Consider the following 22,214-nt stretch of genomic DNA (forward strand, 5'->3'; position numbering starts at 1 on the left):
CCCCTGCGTCGTGGCACCCCCTTGCACGAGGCTCGGCCCCCGCGGCCCATCCGGCGTGGAAGTGAAGCCCCCGCGCACACCTGTTTTGCACACGGACTGCCCCTTGCACGAGGACGCTCCCACACCCCTTGTTACGCCTGCTTTGCACGAGGATTGCCCCTTGCACAAGGGCACCCCCTGCACACGCCTGTTTTGCACAAGGACACTCCCGCCCCCCTGCGCACGCCTGTTTTGAATGGGGACTGCCCCTTGCACAAGGACGCTCTTACACACCCCTTGTTATGCCTGCTTTGCGCGAGGGCTGCCCCTTGCACAAGGATACCCCCTGCACATGCCTCTTTTACACAAGGACACTCCCACCCCCCGTGCACGCCTGTTTTGCACGAGCACTGCCCCTTGCACAAGGATGCTCTTACACACCCCTTGTTATGCCTGTTTTGCACGAGGACTGCCCCTTGCACAAGGATGCTCTTACACCCCCCTTGTTATGCCTGTCTTGCACGAGGACTGCCCCTTGCACAAGCACACCCCCTGCGCTCATCTGTTTTGCACAAGGACGCTCTTACACACCCGTTGTTATGCCTGCTTTGCACGAGGACTGCCCCTTGCACAAGGATGCTCTTACACCCCCCTTGTTATGCCTGTCTTGCACGAGGACTGCCCCTTGCACAAGCACACCCCCTGCGCTCATCCGTTTTGCACAAGGGCACTCTTACACACCCGTTGTTATGCCTGCTTTGCACGAGGACTGCCCCTTGCACAAGCACAACCCCTGCACACCCGTTTTGCACGAGGACTGCCCCTTGCACAAGGACGCTCTTACACACCCCTTGTTATGCCTGTTTTGCACGAGGAGTGCCCCTTGCACAAGCACACCCCCTGCACGCGCCTGTTTCGCACGAGCGCTGCCCCTCGCACGAGCGCGCTCTCCCACACCCCTCCCGGCCCGCGCAGCAGCACGCACCCAGCCTTGCACGCGCGCTGCCGCCCCTCGGCACGCGGGCTTCTCTCCCCGCCCCCTCCCCTCCCTCCCCCCCCCCCCCCCAAAGCGGACGGTCTCGAGCTCCCGCGGGCGGCCCCGCCCCCTGACGTCAGTGCTGGCGCGAGGCGGGCGGGGCGCGCGGGCAGTGCCCGGCGGGGCGGCGCGAGCCGGGAGCGGAGCGGGGTCGGGTCCCGGTGCCGGTGCCAGGTAAGCGCCGGGCCGGGGACAAGGGGGGGGGCGGGCGGGCACCCCGCCGGCGGGGAGCGGCTCCCGCGTCCTCTGCGGTTCCGCCGGGGGCTCCCGGGGTCGCCCCGCCGCCAGGGAAAAGTTTGCGGCGGCGGCGGCGCCGGGAGGGCGGGCGGGCGGGAGTCCCCGTGTGCCGTGTGCCGCGTGCCGCTCCCCCGCACCCCTCGGCTGGAAGGCGGCGTCCGGGCTCGGCCGGTGTGGGCAGCCCCGCTCCGCGCCTCCGGCTGCTCCGGCCGGGCGGCCTCAGGGCGTGGGGTGCTGCGGGGCTGGCTGCGCCGCGCGGGTGCGTGCGTGTGTGTGTGTGCACCGTGAGAGAGTGTGTGTGTGTGTGCGCTGAGAGAGAGTGTGTGTGTGTACTGAGAGTGTGTGTGTGTGCACTGTGAGAGTGTGTGTGTGTGTGTGTACTGTGAGAGAGTGTGTGTGTGTGTGTACTGAGAGTGTGTGTGTGTGTGCACTGTGAGAGTGTGTGTGAGTGTGTACTGTGAGAGAGTGTGTGTGTGTGTGTACTGAGAGTGTGTGTGTGTGTGTACTGAGAGTGTGTGTGTGTGCGCACTGTGAGAGTGTGTGTGTGTGCGCACTGTGAGAGTGTGTGTGTGTGTGTGTACTGTGAGAGAGTGTGTGTGTACTGTGAGAGAGTGTGTGTGTGTGTACTGAGAGTGTGTGTGTGTGTGCACTGTGAGAGTGTGTGTGTGTGTGCGCACTGTGAGAGTGTGTGTGTGTGTGTGTGTACTGTGAGAGAGTGTGTGTGTGTGTGTACTGAGAGAGAGTGTGTGTGTGTACTGAGAGAGTGTGTGTGTGTGTACTGAGAGAGTGTGCGTGCGCACTGTGAGGGTGAGTGTGTGCGTGCGCACTGTGAGGGTGAGTGTGTGTGTGTGTACTGTGAGAGAGAGAGAGTGTGTGCAACATGAGAGAGCGTGTGTGTGTGTACTGGTGAGAGTGTGTGCGTGCACTGTGAGAGAGTGTGTGCACTGTGAGGGAGTGCGTGTGTGTGTGCACCGTGAGAGAGAGAGTGTGCACCGTGAGAGTGCGCGTGTGCGCACGTGTGTGCACGCTGTGAGAGTGCGCGTGTGCGCGCGTGTGTGCGTGCACCGTGAGAGTGCGCGTGTGCGCGCGTGTGTGCGTGCACCGTGAGCGTGTGTGCGCGTGTGTGCGTGCACCGTGAGAGTGTGCGTGTGCACCCTGTGAGAGCAAGTGTGCGTGTGCGCACCGTGAGAATGTGTGCACGTGTGTGCGTGCACCATGAGAGTGTGTGCGTGTGCGCACCGTGAGAGTGTGCGTGCAGCGCTGGGCAAGTCTGTGTGCGTGTGCAATGCCGCGCGAGCGCGCCTGCCCTGCAGCACAGCGTAAGCGCAACGCCGTGTACGCGTGTGTGGTGCCGTGTAAGTGCGCGTGCAACTCTGCGCGACCGTGGCTGCGTTGCGCTTGACGCCACACGTGTGCACCGCTCTGTACGCGTGCATGCCGTACACCCGTGCGGCGCCGTCTGCGTGTGCCCGCCGTGGGCGCGTTGCCCCGCGGGGACGGCTGCTGCCAGAAACTTTTGCTCGCGCCCCGAGCGTCGCGCGCTTTCGGGGCTCTTGCACGCCCGCCTGCGCGTAGCCGCCCCACGAGGGGACGGTGACGACGGCGACCGGGTCCCAGGGTCGGCACCCCCGCACCCAGCGGGGAACCCTCGACGGCCGGGCGGACGCCGTGAGCTTCGCGCGCGACGGGGCGTGCTCCGGGGATGATGCGCGAGCGTTTCCTGACGCGTCCGGCCCGTGAGGTCGCGGTGATGTCTTGCAGCCGAGGCTGGGGGAGGCCGTGCTGGCTTTCCTTCCCCTTCTTATCTCATCGCTCACGGGTGGGACGTTCCCTGCGACTTTGGGACTTTTTTTAACGCCGTTGCACCGGCTGCGCCTGGCGGTTCATTTTCCCGGCGGGTTTGCCCGGTCGGGGCTCGCCGACGCGACGGAGAGTCGCTGACCTTTTTTTGCTCCTCGCTGGCTGCCCGGGGGGGGGGGTTTGTTCTGTGAGCGAGGGGTGCTGTTCGGCGCTTGGCGAACCCCAGCCGATCCCGCAGCGGGGTTGCTCGCAGGACGCCGTTCGGCGGGAGACGTGCGCGGAGGGTGTGTTACGGCGGAGGCGGGGATTGACGTCCGCATGTCGCGGCCTCGAGCTCCGGTATTGGGGTATCCCCTTAGGGGGTTGTTTTTTGGGGTTGGGTTTTTTTGGGGGGGGGATCCCTGGCTATAAAGCTGTTCAGGAATAAACACCTCGCCCACGAGGGCTGGCTCAGCGTTAGTTACGCTCGGAACAACTTTGGGACGGCGGTGACCGTGAGGCGGTTTTGGGCATCCCATAACCCTCTGCCCTAGGTAAGCCGCGTTGCACCGAAGCCTCTTACGGCCGCGGAGGTGTAAAGGGGTGTGGGATGCGAGGGCACGCATCCTGCGCTCGGGCGGGGGGGGGGGATGCTGAGGAAGACGACGCAATGCCCATCACCCCCCCCTCCCCCGCCCCAGCGTGCTTTCCCTGGCAAACGCTACCTCAGATCTGCAACGATTAAGTTACGGCTGTTAACGAGCGGAGCGGCAGCTTGGGTGGAAGTTGGAGGGGGGACGCGCGTCGTGTCGACGTCTGTGTCTAGAGAGCGAAACGTTCCCCTCCGCTCTGGAACAAGGACTCATCCTTTATTTCCTAGCGCCTGACCGCAGCAATGAGACGCTTAGATTTGCTTAAAAAGAACAAAAAACCCCGATACTGAGAATTACGGTCTCCCGGGACATCCCGTAGCTCTGGATATTTGCGTCCCACCCTGGCTCTTGGCTCCCGTGTGACGGCGTCGGTACCAGACCCCGCGCGGGTGCCCTCGTGCAACGTCTCCGCTAGCGCCTTTTCTCTCCTTTTCCTCTTTCCTCTCTTTTTTTTTTTTTTTCCTTTTCCCTCACCCTTTCCAGCAGTTAAACGCTCTCGCCCAGGGTCGCCGTGCTCTTCCCACAGCCAGCTTTAACCCCGTGGCCGCCAGCGGCGACAGCAGCGTGCGGTCGCCCACGACGCTCGCCGGTGCCCCGTGCCGTGGTCCTGCAGCCTCCGCCGAGCCCATGGCCTCCCGGGTGGGGATTTTTTTTTTTTTTTTTTTTCTGGCAAAGATGCTGGTTTTTCCGTATATACGTTTCTAAAATAACTCCGGTCGGGCCGTGGAAGGCAGCGTGCTTTTCGAAAATAGCAGCGTCGTTACTTTTAATCGAATAAAGGCTGAGCAGCGCGGCGCTGCGGGGAGCGATTGCGGCCGTTGCTCGCCTCTGTGCTTGACATCCCTAATTACGTTTTCGTTTTAATGAGAAGAAAACTATTTGCGAAGCAAAATATTTATTTTAGCCTGGTGGGTTTGTTCAGAAGAGCTCGTATCTATGTTAAGGAGGTGGTTTAGACAGTGCGGGTTTGGTTTTTTGTTTTTTTGTTTTTTTTTTTTTAATGAGAAAAAACCATTTGAATACGGCGAGAAGCTTTTTGGTCGCGGGAGCCTGCCTGCACAAAGGGAGCCAGCAGCTGCAGAGGGCAGGCCGGGAATTTGCATCCTCCTTATTCCTCTTATTTTGAAGAGGTCTGAAAGTTGCCTCGCCTTCCGCTTTGGTGGACGCCTTTCTGACGGCGGCCGGAACGAGAACGAATGCAAATTCGCCTCGGAGTCTCTCAACCCTTCGGTTTTACGCCTGCCTCTTCTCTCCTTTCCCAAAATCGCCTTGAAAATACCTGAGCTTCGCAGACTGCCCCGCGGGCTTCCCCGGGAGATGCCGAGGAGCTGGGATGGGTTTCCAACAGGTCGGAGGTTTGCCGTCCCTACGAAGGGGCGCGCTTTGGGTCGGCAGGACCGGCTTGTAACGCTGCTCGGCCAAGGGTGGTCCTCGCCGGGCGTTCGGGTACCCGGCGCCGAGGGGCGTCCGCGGCGGTGGCGGAGGGGGTTCCCCAAGCAGAGGGCTGGGCGTCTCTTGCGCGTTGGCTGTGGGTTGTAGCTCTTGGAGGAGTTTCGTAGCCAAACGGTTGAGGTCGTAGTGACCAGCAACAAGCCAGATTTGAAAGAGGGGGGATCGACCTGCTGGAAAATGTATTTGCGCTTATTAAGCGTGATGCATACGTTGCAGTACGTATGGCGAAATGGTCTTTGGTGCTTCACCCTTGCGGGGCTTTCGGTCCGATTTGCTCTTAAAAGTTGCTCGGATGGGATGTCCCGGAGGTGATGGGCTGGGGACAACTGCCGGGTTTCGTGGGTGGCTTTGGTGGCATCGCGCACGGGGCGCTGTGGATGCTGAACGGAGAGCTTGCTCCTTGCAAAAAAAAAAAAAAAAAAAAAAGGGGGGGGGGGCAAAAAACCCCACAAAACGAGTCCCCCGTCGTTTCCCGTGGGACGTGAACGCTGGCATCAGAGCTCGCTCCCTGTCCCCGTGCGAGCCGAGAGCCGAGGACGCTTCCCTTTTGTTGCCGGAGCTGCATCCGCTCGCTTCTTGAACAATCCCTGCGTTGAGCCTGCCGGGCGGCCGGCGTTGGCGCACAGGGCCAGCATTGTTAGAGGATGTCGAAAGCACCGACCTTGGCCGGGACAGGGACCACGCGGACCTCTCGGTGCTGGCACGGGGCAAGAACCTGCCACCTGCCGTGGACGTGACCGGGAAGCAAACCCTTGGGAGGAGCAGCGGGAGGGTCTGGTTTCTCTCCCTAAAGGACCCGAAGAGGTGGGTACGGGGGTGCGAGGACAGCCTCGCTGCTTAATTACAGTTTATTAAATCCGAAAGTGCGAATTGCGGCCTGAGCTCTCGCGGCGGCCGTAAGTAAACGGTTGGGTTTTAAAAATTAAGGAGAAGAAAGCGCTTGCAGGACACGTAACTTTGGCTGATAGGAGCAGGTCCTCCGGTGGGCACGTGCGTGTCCTGGCAAGCCCCTTTCCTTCCGGCGCTCTTTCTAAACCAGGCGGAGAAACTCGCTCCTGGCAGGTCGGGTGGTCCCATCCAGTGACGTCCCAGTTCCGGTAACGCCACAACCGCGCGCCGAGGGATAATTTCCGAGGATACCTGCGGCATCTGTCCCCTCCCGTGATCTTCGTTGCAGCCCGGGGTGCTTAATTTCTCCCGGCGGTCCTCAGAGCGAAATGATTGCGGTGTATTTCTGCTCCTCCGTTGGGCTCGTAAAGAAAAGCGTGGGGGTGCGGAGAGGGGTGGATGCCGATGGCTCGCAGCAATGGGAAAATGACGGAGCGTGCGAAATCCCTTTGCCGCTCCGGGCGGTTCGCAGGTCCGGCGGGCAGCCGCACTCCCCTGCGCGCGTTGACGGCGTTTCCAGGGTAAAATCCGGTTTTGATGGGTCAAAGAGCTGACCGTAAAACTTCCAGCTCTCTTTCGTCCTGTCCTTGGATTCACGTTTTTTTTTCCCCTCTCCTAGGAAGGTCGACGTTTTGGGTGGGTCGCGTGTTATTTGAAGAAGTCACCGGTGTCCCACGAGCGGCGTCTACCAACTTTAATCCCATTTTTTGGTGGGAACCTAGCACTGTCTATGGGCTGGCCGCTCCTCCGTTATGAACCCCGACCACCCACGCGAAATATTCCTATTTTTAACCTGCTGATTTCGCTTGTATTTGTGCAAGGGTTTATTTTGGGTGCCGAGAGGTAGTCATTCCCAACTGGCGTATCATCAACGGGCTGCTGGGGAAGCGTAACGCTCTCGTTACCGATAGAAGAAAACGAATTGCAGGTCCCAAGGCTAAACGTTCCTGCGTGCTCCCGCGCGAGTAGCTGCTGCTGCGCTGCCTGGACGAGACGTCGCTTCAGACCCGTCGGCGGGAAGGCGGTGCGGATCGCATCCCATCTCCCCTTCGCCGGCGACGGCTCGGCTGCTGCGCCGCCCGCACGTGCGGGTGATGGATGTGAGAGCGACTTTGTAGCCTCAACCCGGTACGTATTAAAATACAAAGGTAGAAGGTGGCCGAGTCGCTTATTTTTTTAAGTTTTTTTTTTTTTTAACCTCTCCTGTGCTGTTGCATCATCGGGATGCTTTTGCGCCGGATGGTAACGCGCGTTTGGTTTGCCGTCCCGTTAAACAACGGGGGGGAAAGCTGCAATAATGATAGTAATAATAATAATAACCGTAATAACCCTGATAATATGAAAGCCTTTCCTTTCCACGGTTCTCTGCGGGCTCTGGAGTTGCTTCCTCTGCACCCTCCTCCTGCCCCGCGCGAGGGTTGCCCCAGGGAGCATCCCAACGTTTTCAGGAGGGGAGATCGCCGCTGCGAAGCAAAAGCAGACGTTTTCCAGCCGGCTCCAGGAAACACCCTTTTGACCCGGCAAAGCAACGCGGCTGCGATACGTGGTCTTTCGGCTGGGTCGCTCACCCCGTGCCGCAGACGAGCCCCGTGCGAAGCTCTCGCTTCCCCCTCCGGCCGCGCCAGCCTGACCGCGCCGCTCGTGCAAAGTGCTTTGGCTCTCGTCTTCGCACGGCGCGCGGCCTCGTTTGAACGATGCTGTTTCCTTAGAAACAGAAAAGGGTTTTTTTTTTTTTTTTTTTTGGAGTCGGAACGATGGCGTGTCCCCGGCTCGGTCAGCGGAGAAAAGCGAGGCGGGAGATGTTTGACGGTCGCCGCTGCCGTTAGCTCACCGGCGAGGGCTTTGTGGGGCTCGGTGCCAGTTGCGCTGCTCCTCCGCCACGGATTTGCATCGCACTGGCGAAGCGCTGGGGCTCGGAGAGGAGGGAGCGTGACCCGCGTTGCCTTGAGTTAGAGGGGTTTGAATTTGGAATTAGCCCGCGGCTGGGTTTGCCTGGACCCCTTGGCTGCGGCTGTCCCAGGTCGGCGTCGGCACAGACGTGACCGCCGGGAATCGAGACCGAACTCTGCCCGGTCTCGTGTGTGCCTCCGGGAGTGAAAATAATCTGTTTGAGCTCGGGTCGTGCCTTCGCGGGAGATGTGAAAGCTTTAAGTCCCGGCGTTGCTCCCCTCTGCCGTGCCGTTGTCTCGGTTCGCATCCGTTCCCAGCGCGGCCGGGGCGACGCTGGGTCCCTCTGCGCCAGCGCTGTACCCCAGCTAGAATTAAACAAAGAGAAACTTCTTTTTTTTTTTTTTGGTTTGTTTTTTTTTTTGTTACTGATCCAGCTTCCGGAAAATGGCAGAGCTAGCTGAAGGGGAGGGAAACAAAACAACCCTTTGCCCAGCCAGAAAAACCCTCCTCACCTCAGTGGCATTTCCTTGCTTTCTTTTCCCCGCCTGGCCAGGCTCCCTCCGCAGCCCCTCGCATCCTGGCTGCCGCGTTGAAAACCTCGCCATCAGATTAACCGTGCCGGGGTGGGGTTGCTCTCCCAGAAACGTTTCCCAGCCGGCAGTGTGCGTGCAAACCGAGCCTTGGAAATTGCACTTCTCTCTTCCCCCAAGCACCGTGCCTCCCGTCCCAAACCCCTCCACGCTTTTTTTTTTTTGTTTGGGGTTTTTTTTTTGGTTTTTTTTAACCCCCTTCCTCTCCAAACCCCATCATTAGCATTTTTTTTTTTTCCTGCGCCTTCAGTGCGGGTTGAGCTATTAAAGTCCATGGGAAAGCGCAGGGAATAGTTCCCAATGCACGTGGCCGTGGAGCACCAACCCGTCCCTGCAGTTCATAAGGTTTGGAGTTACGGTTGCGGGGAAAAAAAAAAAGAAAGAGGAGATGTGCAAGTGCATCCCGTGAAAAAGGAGGAGGAGATGTGGGGGTGCATCCCACAAAAGGAGGAGGAGACGTGGGGGTGCATCCCGCAGCTTGTCTTCCCGAGCGCTGGCTCCTCCTTACCTATGGATGCTGTTGGCGGCAGATTTATTGGAGGATAAATCAATCAATCAATCAATCAAATGTATTTATTTATCCGTACAAGTGGTACCTCCGTAGGCATTCATCCCGCGTTTGCTCGGACGGAGGAGGACAAGTAGGTTTTTTTTGTGAAAGGGGGTGAAAGCAATGCGGTGGGTTGGTTTTTGGGGGTAGTTTGTTTGGTTTTGTTGGGTTTTGGGTTTTTTTGGTTTTGTTTTTTTTTTTTAATACCAGCTTCCCAGGACGCGGCTCCTTTCTAGTGCTTACAGCAACCGTCCTTGTCGGGGAGCAAACCAGCGGCAGCCGCCAAGCAAGCCTTTCTTTTGGAATTCGTGTTTTTGCTTAGTTATCTCCGGGCAAGGGCCGCAGACAGAGTATTTACTGTCCCCACGAGATGGCAATTACCTCGGCAAAACAGATAGCCCGTCCTGCCGGCGCTGGCCTTGACCGCCTTATCATCCTGGGAGGTACGGGCAGCGTTGCTCGCTTCCCAGAGCTTATCGCGTCTGCTTTGTGCTGCACCGAGGGAAAGATGCTCCGGGGATGGGATGGCACGGTGGTGGGTCTCCTCCCTCCCATCCATCCGCTACAGCCTTGCCTCGGTCTTCTCCATCTCCGCCGGGCACGGGGAGCCAGTCCTGCTCTGCTTGGAGGTGAAAAATAAATGAAGGTTTGGGGGAGTTTCTGGGTGTTTTGGATTTTTTTTTTTTTTTTTTAGAGGTGGTTTTTGGTTTGGTGGTTTTTTGGTTTTTTTTTTTTTGAAGCTGCTTGGAGTCGGCGAACGCTGCAGAGAAACAGCTTGGTGCCATCAGTAAGCGCTTCCGAGTAATTTTTCCCGTCTCTCCTGCTGCTCCCGAGGTGTGGCCGGTGCTCCCTGGAGAAACCTGGAGCCGCTCTGGAGTGGCGCGCCTGAAAGTTAATCGCCGCCGAAAAAAATGCTTTAATTAACTCAATTAGCCAGACGGTCCATCTGGACTCTCGCAGCGCCTGGTGAGATCCCGTGAAACAAGGTCACAGCTCCACCCCGGCACCAGGGGACACACACACACACACACACACACACACACACCCCCCCCCCCCCCCCCGACTTGTTCAGTTCCCCATGCTGTGGTCTCCGGCACATCCCTGCTCTCGTGGACCTGCAGGGAACGGGAGATGTTTTTCCAGGAGGTGCGTAAAAAATTGCACGGTGACGTTAAGCACAGCTCCCAAATGCTTTTGGGTGAGCAGGGCTTGCTTTATTTTTTTTTTTTTTTATTTTTTTGGTCTTTTGCCTGATTTTTAGCACCTTGCCCTGCAGCGGGACAGCCCCGCCGCTTCTCGGAGGTGCGACTGGCCAGAGCAGCCGGTGCCTCTCCAGCTCCTGCTCTGCCTATTAATAAAATATTCACCGAATCCAGGATGCGGGGCATGACCGGACATGGAAACAGCGAGCAAAAAAAAAAAAAAAAAAAAAAAAATCTTTAGCCCAGCACGCTGTTTGAGCAGAGGAATGCAGAACCCCGCAGCGGGGATTTGGGGAGGGTGAGCGTTTAACCCCCTCTCTGCAATTGCCCTGCAGTGGGGGTCACCCTTCTGCCCCGGCTTTACCTCCGTGCCCCAGCTCCTCTTTTAAACCCTCACCTTAAAAGCATCCCGGGGGAAAAAGCTGCTTGCCGTCCTGCTGCCGGTTTTCCGGCTACCTGACCGCGATGGGGAACCCCGGCGCATGCGAGCGGAGACGCGTTCCTTTAGGTAACGGGGAGGGATGAGTGTCCCGAGGGGTTTGGGTACCGGCGGATAACGCTGGGGGGGGAAAACTGAGGCACGGAGCGTCACCGTTGCTTGGGTTCGTGCAGCGGTACGATCCGAGGGTCCAACTGGAGGCGTCGTGCCTGTGCTTCCAAAAACGTGCTTTAAAATCACTTTTGGGGAGGATGGGGGAAATAAATCGCTGCGTTCAGATTGCCCTGCAGTTCAGGCAAGATAAAAGGAATGAAAATATTTGCAGTTTGGCCCGATTTTTGAGGGGATTGGAGAAGCCGCATCAGGTGGTTCCCTCGCTCACAGCGGGAAGGGGGGTTCCTGGGTTAAGGCTGGTGGTGGTGGTGGGTCCCAGCTCATCCCCGGGTCCCAAGCGGTGCAAAGGCGGAGGAGTCCCAGCATCAGCCTCATTTCTTTCTCCTTCCGAGGAATGGGATATATGGGAATCATTGGGATCCGGAGGTCTGAGCCTAACCGTTAAAATTCCTACATCACGCTGCAAAAACTTCTCCCGCCCTTTCGCCTTTGAGTATAAAATCCTCATCCCTCTTCCTGCGCAATAAAGAAAATATGAGTAATGTTAGAGAAATTTGGGATGAGGCCCAGCAAACGATCGGATATCCGGCTAAGCACCTCTCTGACTTCTGAACTAAAAGCTCCCAAATGAATGATGCGTCAGAAGAAACAGCAGATTTTTGAAGGATTGTGTTTGATGGTGGTGCTTTGCTTCATCTCTCTTCAAACTTCAGTCTGCAAAACTTGGAAATGGAATTTTTTTTATCGCCTCGGTATATTTGTTTTGTGCCGAAGTACTACCACGTTGGTAGTTGTCCCGCTGAAAATGAAGCTGACGGTAGCAGGCACTAAATTTAACAAAAATAAGAATAACGCCGGCTGTCTTGTGAGTGCGCGTGATGTGTTTTGGTCGATAGTCTTTACGTGCGCTCTGCGAGCTGTAAATGTTCGTGTGTGGAAAAAAAAAGCTGGATTCGGTGTAAAAGTGGAGAGTTGGGGGGCTGAAATACTGGTGGACGTTGCCCTTGGTAATAATGGGTGGCGATGGATGTTTCTCTTTTGGTTTTCTTTTCTCCTTCTGGACAGTGCCAAAAAAGTTTCCATTCCTTTCCTGTTGATCGAGTACTTAAGTCTTTCTTCTAAATATAAATCCGTCCTAGTGCGTCAGCTGTGCCTGGGATTTCACTTCTTTTATGTCTCACTTCAAGCAAGTTTTAATTAAAAAAAAAAAAAAAAAAAAAAAAGTCCATCTGCATTGGTTTGATATTTAGGCTCTCTTTTTCCCATCGAGAGCAAGTCTTAATTCTGGCCTGACCCTGGCCCTTTGACAGCAAAGTTCTGCAGGCTGCGTGTGGGCATCTGCTGGTGCCCCTGGAGAGCATCCCTCCGCCCCTGGAGAGCATCCCTCCATTCCTGGGGAGCTCTTGCTGCCTCCTCTGCTTGTCCTTGCAGAGCTGCCCCATCACCGGCACCCAGATCTGCTGCGCTTCTGGACGTGAGTGGCATTGAGATATGGAAGAGCTTGATCCTAGAAGGAAGAAAATCTGGGGCGTTGCTGTGGAAGATGCTGGGAAAAGGAGGTGTTGTCTAGGCGAGTGGGTGAAGGTGGCCGCGGATGGTGCCCTGGCACGTTGGTTGTACCTGGAATTGTCTTCTCTAGCAGACGGCCTGCCGCTTGTAGATCCCAACCCGTGTTTTAGATATGGAGCCAAAACTAAAATACGCGCATCACCGTGGTTTACCAAAGCAGCCTTGAGCAGAGCTAGTGGTGGGATTGATGTTGCTCACCGTAGATATCAAGCCAACACCCAGCTGACCCAAGGCATCTGTCCCTGAATATATGGGGCTTTTAACCAGATTTCAGTCCTTACTTTCTAAAATGAGGCATTTTTCTAGAGGCAGTGGGCAAGCTTTGGGCTTTTCTGTATCCCCTTGCCTACACATTGGCAACAACTTTGTATTTTTATTCCTTTAATCCGGGTTCTTCCGTGTTGGTCTTAAGACAGCCCTGTACCACGGCCGATAACGCTTCACCCCTAATTCAAGCTGCAATAATCCGAAATTCGGCGGCATGGTCTGTTACCTTCAGAAATCTCGGCGGGAACGAGCGGAGCACCCAGCTCTTGGGCTCGACCAGGGAGGTCCCGAGGTTCCTCGGAGCCTCGTGTCTTGGGCTTGAGAAAGGAGAGCAGGTATGTCTCCTTACGGCCTCGCCTGGGGCTGGCTTCTTGGAGAAGACATAGAGGGAATACGTTACGTAAACGACTATTTCCGTGCCCAAGCATCTTGCTAAAGAGAAGCATCTTTTCCCAAAACGGCTCACCTTTTTTGTTAAGGATTACGTCCCGGCACAGAGGAGCGGCGTGTCTTTGACGTCGCACGTGGTGGAGGCTGCGCAGAACGGACTCGAGCTCTCCTTCCGTACCACGTTAATTTTGAGAGCGTCCAGACAAGGGCCTCGCGTATTTTTAATTGACGTAAAACTAAACAGTTCAAAGTGCGTAACTCTTGTTTGCAGATAAACCCTTCCGATAAATGCTCGGGTCTAAAAATGATGAAATCGGTTTTCTTATCAGCCGTCTGACCCACGGTGACGGAATCGAGCAGCTTTTAACCTGGCGAGACCGAAACGACAAACCCTGAAATACAGGCAGATGGGGTGGGTGGTGTTATTTTGGGGGTTTTCCCTTCACGGCGCTGTTGATGGTATGGAAAACGCTCGGAGCCGCCGCTTGGGTTAAACCTGGCATCCCTCACCCCTCGGGTCGCGTTCCTCGTAGTTAATTTGCAGGTTGCACGAAGCCTCCGTGCAGTTTGACGGGCTTTAATTTCAGGGGGAGCTAATTAAACAAGCAGGCGTGGTGTTTGCTCTCGTGTTGCGTAAACACTGGGCTGTTTTGGGTTTATCTCGAACACCCTCCTGGCTGGCAGAGGTGGGTGCCTGCACCTGGAAAGCTAATTCCCACCTGCGGACAAGCTCTAATTTAAATTAAGGCGAGGACTTTCGTGCCCGTGTCATGGGTCTGGTGTTAAAAGCGTGCTCTGAATTGGAGCAGGAATACTTTCTGGGATGCAACTCGTTGGATTTGCAGGTGAGATCAAATCGAAAGACCGGGGCTTTTTGCAGCGGGTCCTAACGCGCGCTCTGGGCTGGAGCGGATGTCCGTCCTCGCGTCCGCTCCTTGCCGCGTGCCTCCGGAAGGGCATCGTCAGCTGGGGGGTTTGCGCTCCCGATGCCGTGCCGCTCCCAGCCTGCTTCCCGTCTTTCCGACGTGGGTTCGTGGATCAGAGATTAGACCGAACGTAGGGCATCCCGTGGAGCCAGCAACCCGCAGTCCGGTTTAACCCCCCTCCCCGTTGCCTTCCTAGGAGAAGACCATCGGCTCCAACAAATGGTTGAGCTGCTTAAACCCAGGTATCGTGGGGAATCTGGTTTGGAAATGTTTACCAAGGATGAGTGCTTAAAAAAAAAAACAAAACCCAAACCCCTCTGTTTTGAGGAAATGCATCATAACGTGCTGATTGCATTTGTTTCTGCCTGCCTCGGGCTCGTGATGGTTTTGGGTCCCGTCAGCGTTTGCAGCGTAGCTGCAGGTGTGGTGTAATCCCCCAGGAGATCAGTACCTGGACTGATCAGCAAGGTGTGTAAGAACATTAAATCAAGGGTAAGCTTTTGCACGAGCTCATCGCTCCAGCGAGTTCTTTGGTTTGATAATCCAGAGAGGTTTTATTCGTTAACGAGAGAATCTGGCTGCTCGGTGGTGGCTGCTCGGTGTCCGTGGGCGTGTTCGGGCAGCGAGCTGGGAACAAAACCCCTCTTTTTTTTATCCTTTTTTTTCCTAAAACGGACCTCCTGACTGAGGTCAAGAGCAGGTCCAGCTGACCTGGGGGGCTGCGGCTGTGTCCTGGCTACCTGTTTACAAAGCCACCTTTTGGGTGGCCCATGGGTGGCCGCTGCCTGCCCGTCTTGCCCGCGGCATCTGCATCTTGAATGCAGCACCCTCTTTTTAAATGACGGGCGGGTCAGGTAAGTCCAGAGGACCAAGCAGGACTGATTATTTTTTTTTCCCAGCCTTTGACGTTCTTTGCACAAGGAAGTGGTCAACGTGGGGAAGATATATCTTGGTGGAGTACTTGGACAGGGAGAGCTGCATGGAGTTGCATACGTGTTGGTCTACGGGCAAGTTGGAGCTAGCTCATCTCTGGTAGAACTTTTCGTTGACCTCTCCGTGTGTCACTGCATCAGTTGAGGTGCCAGCCTCCCCGTCCAGCAGCTTGGGTGACTTTGCTGTGCCTGCCCTTCTCTGGTCACGCTGGTGGGACTGGTTTCCCAACGTTGCAGCTGGGGAGAAGGAGAGCACGTGGCTCTGCGCACTGCACCAGCAAATACAGCTGAGAGCAGCTACTTCTTTCCACCAGACAAAGACGAAATTAGTGAAGGGTGATGGACGCAGGGCTCTGAAGTGTTGATGCAGTTAAAGCTCTGTCATCATCTCCACTTGGGGGAAGCACAGCTTTTCAGGGACTCGGTTGCTTCAGCTTTTGACAGCTCTTGAAGTCCAAATTAGCATCCAAATTATCATAAGTAAGGAGACACTGCCGTGACTGTGACCCTGGGAGTAGCGTGATACTGAGCTGCTCCAAGACTTTCTCAATGAAAGCCTTTTACCGTGCTTGAAGTTTTGGTTGCCCTGGTTAACTTGATGTCTTGAGATGGGGAGGAGGGGTTTGGGTTGCCCCCCCCGCAAGGTGCACCAGGTGTTAATGAGATGGTTCTTGCAGCACCCGTGGAGACAGGAAACCATTTCTCCTCCTTTATTATTTTCCATGGTTGCCCTTAGTCTGCTCTCTGTGAATGTTTCCCCGAAATCTCCTGGGGGACCATGAGGAGGCGTCTCCTCCACCGCAGCATCACACGGGGAGCAGCGCGGGTGGTTTCTCCTGGCGATGGTCCTACGTGGGCCCACGGCACGCTGTCCATACTGTTCCTCCGGCAGCCGGCAGAGTGGGTGCTGGCAGCCGCCGCGGAGCTTTGCCCACCATCCCTGCTCCGGCCCAGCTCCTGCAGACGTCTGTGCCAGAATGCAGATGTGCCCTTAGATTTACCCACCGATCAGTCTGCGGGGCTTAAAAAGGAAAAGGAGGGATTTTCCTCCTCTTCCAAGGCAGAGGATGACGACTACGAGCCATGGGTGGCATGTCTGTTGTCAGACAAGGCTGGTTCTTCTTCAGAAGTGTCTCCCTCTGGCCAGCGGCTGGATTGTGGCTCTGGAAATCTGGGGTTTGGTTCTCCTCTGCCACCGATTGCCTGCGTGAGCTTGTGCTGTTGCTTGATCCGGCTCAAATCTGAGTTCCCCTGGTTTGAAAGGCGCTTGGTCCTTGCTTTCGGCCCTAAGCATCCCTCTGGAGCAGTCTTGCTTTGCCCGTTGGGTGAACTCTTGGGCTCCTGAAGGACTTTGGAGGGGCTGCAAGGGCTTGGAGGCAGAAGGTGATCTCCTGGGCTCCTGTTCTCTCCAAGGGTTTTAAACTTGAGTTTGCAGGTTTTACATTTAACCCCTGGGAGCTCGGTGCTGGATGTGATACTGGGTTTTCACGCTGTAGTTGGTCCCCATGGGGACTTGGCTGGAACAAACTCCTTGCCCTGGCAGAGGAGAGTCCATTCACAGCTCCCTGTTAAAAAAAAAAAAAAAAAAAAAATTCCAAAACCACCTTTGGGACTGCCCTACCTGAATTAAAAAGTGGGTTTTTTCTCTTGGAAGAACATTGAGCAGACACCAGGGAGTGGGTGGATCGGGACTGAACTCTGCCTCTTCTGATAGGAGGGCTAGTGGCCATCAGACGGAGCTGGTGAGAGCCCGTTCCTGACGGAGGAGACCCATGGAGTTTCTTCCTGAAGGACATCACGGAGGCAAAAAGTGTACGTGGGTTTAAGGGAAGACTGAACAAGTCCTCCCTTGGACAAGAGGTCCAGCTAAGGTTGCAAAATGGGCAGAGTGTCTCTGTTGGGGTGCTCTCCAGTCACATTCCTTCACCATGAGATGTTTGGGTAGACACTGCCTTTTTTTTTTTTTTTTTTCTTTTTTTAATTAATTTTGTGGAACAGAGAAGTCTGTAGGGTGTACCAGGAGGTACCCCGCTCTCTGTGCTGGCGTTTCGGCACACCGGCTGCACCACAGACTGTGCCACTGGAGACGTCCCTCACCCCAGAGATGTGACTGGTCTCGCAGACCATGGTAGCCTTGAAACCGTGGCAGCAAATACAACTTTATTTATTTCCCTGCTGTATTATCGGGACTCACATGCGTGTTACGGGTTTGTTGCTGGGAAGCATCGCTGTGGCATGGTAGGACGTGGGCCGGCAGCCCGGTAGCACCCTCTTTATGGCCCTGTAAACCTCATGAGATTTCCTGCTAGTACAGCCCCGCCAGCACCTTCCTACGCTCACAGGCTTTTTCAACCTTTGCCACACTGGCACCGTTTTCAGCAATTTTAGGAGGGGCTTTGAAGTTGCTGTGGATGCTTGAGGGTGGCACCAGCATCTCCATGACCTTCCTCTGCCTTGGCAGTCGGTGCTGCTCTCTGCTTGACGCCGAGGCATCTGGCTTTCCTTACCACGGGTGGCTCTCGGGCTGTACCCGACCCAGTCTTGCTGGCTTCTGCAGTGCTTTCTCCTGACGTGGTGGCTGAGTGCACGGGACATGGGTGACCAAAATCAGCGGGTGGGTGCTGGGCTGGAGCCTGTGCTTGGCAGCGGCAGGAGGTCCTGCAGGGAAAGCTCTCTTCTCCCTCCCCGGTGAAAGATGCCTAATTTATATTTGAGTCACTTGAAAGTCAGCGCTGGAGATGGATATCCAACGGGACTCGTGCTCCAAAGTTGTTGCTATAAAAGGAAACTTTCCTGTCCGTCCTGCTCCGCTTGCGAAGGGTGACATCCCCATCAGGGACACCAGGTGCCTGCAGACACTGGCCACACGTGTTTAGCCATAATTACTTTTTTCTTTTTTTCCCCTCTTTTTTTGCTTCTTTCTACCTCTGCCCCATCAAACCTGCCGTGTTTGGTTTGCTCTCGCCTGGCAGCGGGCAGTAGCAGAGCCAAGCTTGAGCTTCAGGCAGGATTTTTTCCCGTGTGATTTCCAGCTGGCTCTGCTGCCGGTGTGATGCTCGAGCGGGGATGCTGGGCGCAAGCATCCCCGCTGCTTGCCACGCACGGTGGGGATCAGGTCAAAGGAGACGAAGATGCTGCAGCAGGGTCTGTAAGCTCCTTCTCGTTTGCTAGAAGAGGGACTAAAATGACACGTCTTCTGTTCTGGTGCATCGGGAGCTCCAAGGCTCGTTCCAGGATGTACGTGAGTTCACGCCGACGTGCTCTTTCTGGTACAAAGAGCTTGTGTTTTGTGTTGTCTTAAGGGGCGGTTTATGTTTGGTCGGGTTGGTTTGTTGTTGGTTTGTTGGGGTTTTTTTTGGAAGATGAAAGTGTTGGCCTTGCAAACGCAAGTGGTGAAGTAGGAGGAGGAGATAAGAGAAAGGCGACAAGGCTGGGAATCGCTAGGGTGTGCAGCATTGCTGGCAGCGAATGTGCAAAATGCTTGGCCCAGACTGCTGGGGGGGAAAAGAAAACCCAAGAGCAGCCAGCTCTTCCCACCCATCTTCACCAGCAAGGCTCAAACCGCCTTACTGAAGCAGTCAGGATCACAGGGAGCGAGATGCTTCGTCTCCAGGACAAAGGAGAGAGTAGAGGAACCATCCCATTCTCCCTCCTAACCAAAACCCATCGTTCTCCACGGGCACTCAACTACTGCCAGATGTTTGGAGATCCTTGGAGGTGTCCCCTGGCCGGAAGACATCTCCTTGTACTGCAGGGCATCTCCACGGTGTCCTGCAGTGGTTTGGCTGGGCAGACTGGTGGATGGGGCAGATGCTAGGAAGTCACTTAGTGGGGGGGTAAGTCATGGGGTTGCACAAGTCAAGGTGGTCTTTGCCAGTGCTGCATGTGCCCTGAGAGGACCTTGGGCCATGCTGCCCTCACGATTGCGTGCAGCAAGTGATGGATACCCTACATGGCCACTCGTGGAAGCGGGGAGTCAGCTACAAACTAACTTCAGAGATGAGCTGCAAGAGCGTCCATCTTTCCGCCTTGCTGCCATGGGCAGCAAGAGGCCACCAGCAGTTTCAAAAGCCATCCCAGTCTTGTAGGAGGCTGCAGAAGGCCTGGTTGGGTCCATGCTGATGTTACCAATTTAGAAGATGTTGTGTTTTTCACGTGTACTGGAAGATCTGTTAATACAAGCATGGAAAAAGCAGGCAAATCTCTAGATGGTCAGATCATTTTCTGCTGGGTGGAAGTGTGTTGAGCAGTTGAAGCCCAATGGCTAAGGTTGTGTCATAGCATAGTCATGAGGAAGCTCTTGAAGGGCAAACCCAAGTTCCTAAATTAGACTGCTAGCTAAATTTTGGCAGTTTGAGCCGAGAAAGAGGCCAAAAATGGCCTCTTTTGGAGGCCGTTGCGCATTGCAACGACAGAATCTGGTTTGTGTTGGTGCTCCCAGCGCATCTGCTGGACTCCCTGAGCGGGCAGTCATCAGCTCCTTCAGGGCCGGGGTGTCCCCTGCGCATGTCCCCTGGGTTTCCAGAGGAGTCCCTTCCGTGACTGCTTCCGTGGTCTTGAGTTACGTCAGGTTTTGTGACTGATAAAAGCAACATTTTCAGTAAATGGCGTTGTGTGGGATGAACGTGCTCTGTGGGCAGCACTGTGGCTCTGGAAAATGAATTCCTAGCTACAAAGAGTTAAATTCACTTGCCTTTCAGCGAAGCTGACTGTTTTTAAAAGAAACCTCCAAAAACATTTCTATGTTTGTCGGAGAGCCCGGGGAGCTTGACTTTGGAGAAGGAGAAGGCGAATTAAAAGCCATTAGCAACAAGTGCCTGGAGTTGGTCTTGGCTTTGGCGTGGGAGGAGGATGACAAGTGATTGATTAGAAGCTCTTTCTTCTCTTCCCACCTTTCGGTTTGTGGCCAAAGGTAGGCGGAAGATTTCCCCTGAACTTACACCACGGGCATAGGGCTTGACGAGCTTTTTATCCGTTACCTGGGGACAACACACATGCCGTTATGGTGGTTGTCGCAAGGTTGACGCGTCTCGCGTCGCGGTGGCTCCTGCTCCTGACACTTCCCATGGACGCGTGCGTGCTGCGGTGGGATGGACCCTGTAGCTCCCTGGCTTGGCTGAGCTCCGGGGCGGGCAGGGAACCGTTGGGTCCTTCCTCCCCACCTCCCTTTGCTGGCACCGCACGTACTGCCCTTCCTTTGGCTGCGTGTGGAGGGACTTGGCTCCATCTCCAGCCCCGATGGTGCTTGGTACTGCCCAACCCTGCCGGCCCTCCCGAGCCTTATCAGCCCAAATTCTTGGCAGTCAGGGGTTTTCCATCACTGAGGCTTTCAGAGGGGTCCTCTCCTGCCTACGCTGGGTTGCAGTCAGCGCTTGCTGGAGAAGACCTCCCCTTGGCCAGCAGCAGATACTCCTTCCCATCCTCGGGGTTTGCACTTTTAGGGATTCCCACGTGTTTTAGTGCGTTTCTTTGCTCGCAGCCGCAGGGCTTACGCTGCCAGCGAGTATTTTGTCCTGGGATTGCTTTGTTCAGCATGGCCGGATGCCTGCGCTACCTCTTTGATTTATAGCTCAGCGGCCGGGCAGAGGTGGGTCCGTACCGGAATCCCATCAGGACCAGCTTGGTGTGATGGATGGAGCTGGGAGCATTGGGGAGGACGGGGCTCCGCTGCCGACCCCGTCGTACCACTGTGGAGCCTGCGCCGGGGGGGGGGGTGGGGTTTTGGGGGGGGGAGGGTGTCCCCCCTGGGTCTGCAGGGCTGGGAGGGGAAAGCCTGCGGTTGGGTTTCCGGGCTAATCCGTGCCAGAGAGATTGCAGAAGTTATTTTTAACCTTTTCTGTGCTGCACGCGGGGAAATGCTGCCGTTAGCAATCAGCTGAATGCCGTGCATTCAAACGCTGCAGGAAAAAGACCTTTGGGGGGTTGGGTTTTTTTGTGTTTTTTTGTTGGGTTTGTTTTTTTTTTTTTTAATAGGTGCTACACCGTCATCAGCCCTAGACCCTCCCCCAACCTGCTGCCGCTCCGTGGCTGGTGGCTGTGCCCTGCGAGTCCCTGTCGAAGGGATTATACCCTGCAGCATCGCCTTTCCCTCGTGGGAGGCGCAAAAACAAAAAAAAAAAACCAACAAAAAAAAAGGTGTGAAAAGCGACTGTGGGTGCCTTCGAGCTGGTTGCGCGGCGAGCCGAGCCTTCCTCGCTCGCGCGGGGTGAGCTCTGGTTGCTCACCAGTTTCCTTCCCCTCCCCGTTCGTTTTGGATGCTGTTTATGACTTTGGGTAAACAGACGGGGCTGGGTTTTTCCCTCGTCTATATTTAATCCTGGTCTATTTTTAAAGCGCTTTCAGAGGAGTTGGACCGCTGTCTCAGCCGTGGCTACAGAAGTAGAAGATTTCTAAACAAATCTTGCCCCGTCCACCCTTGTTCCCCCCCCGGCCTTTTCCCGACTGTCCCCTTTTTATTCTCACGTAGCCCGAATTTGAAGGTTTCCTGGTCATCTGCACTCAGAAACATCTTGGGTCTGTCCTTTGGGACACTCAGCTCCGAGTCCGGCCGTGGAGGTGGGGGGGGACACACACGCACCCCCATCCTTTCGCGGGTGTATGAGAGCATCGCTCCATCCGGAAAGGACTGAGATGCAGCCTGGGCGCTGCTTTCGGGAGAGGAAATACCTTTTCATAATCACTCGCTTCGCCGTGCGTTCTTGCCACCTTTTGGGGCGGCGGGGTGCGTGTGTGTGGGGGGGGTGTGATTTTTTCCAGCTGTTTCTCGACGCGACCACATCTGTCACAGACCTTTAGCGTAAAGCTTCCTATATAGTTACATAAATACAGGACAGGGGAGCATCCCTGCAAATGCCGGGCACTGCGAGGCGCGTGGTATGTCTGTGAGAGATGTTAGTATGTATAATATACTATATTATTGATATTAAAAAAAAAATTATTTGGCGCTGGACTACCAGGCAGGCTTTTAAAAATATATTCGTGGCTTGCACAGGTAGGGCAGTCACCTACGTGTTCCTGGTTTCTTGCGTTGTGCAGTGCTCACCAAGCAGGGGTGACCTCTGGGCTGTCAAAGCGTTTTTGGTTTTTTAACAGGATTTTGTGCAAGCGTCGCTAAAATTGGTGAAAACCTTGCCGCTCGAGCTATTTCTGCAACGACGGTGCTGCGCACCTCGGGCTGGATTTTCTTGCCTGTGTAGCTGCAGGGGTGGGGTGGGGTGGGGGGAAATAAATAAAAAAATCTGAAAAAAACCTTACAAGAGCCTAGCTGGCGTCTGCAGCGTCTCGTTAGGGGGAGGCGGTAAGCGCTGTGACCCCAAGCAGT

The 22,214-nt window shown here is 55.5% G+C and overlaps 1 protein-coding gene across 6 annotated transcripts in view; it reads left to right on the forward strand.

Moving 5' to 3' along the window:
* Positions 1-1,101: 1,101 nt before the first annotated feature.
* The window catches only part of SH3BP4 (SH3 domain binding protein 4), a 45,349-nt gene continuing 24,236 nt past the window's right edge, over positions 1,102-22,214 (forward strand). Inside the window, exons 1-2 of one of the 6 annotated variants that reach the window (XM_054829953.1) lie at positions 3,354-5,940; positions 6,644-7,152. The gene's annotated coding sequence lies outside the window, so the exon portion shown is untranslated. The other 5 variants (XM_054829950.1, XM_054829948.1, XM_054829952.1 and 2 more) reach the window with 5 other exon arrangements.

Source organism: Grus americana, chromosome 6 (genome assembly GCF_028858705.1).
Source record: "Grus americana isolate bGruAme1 chromosome 6, bGruAme1.mat, whole genome shotgun sequence".
Classification (NCBI taxonomy): domain Eukaryota; kingdom Metazoa; phylum Chordata; class Aves; order Gruiformes; family Gruidae; genus Grus; species Grus americana.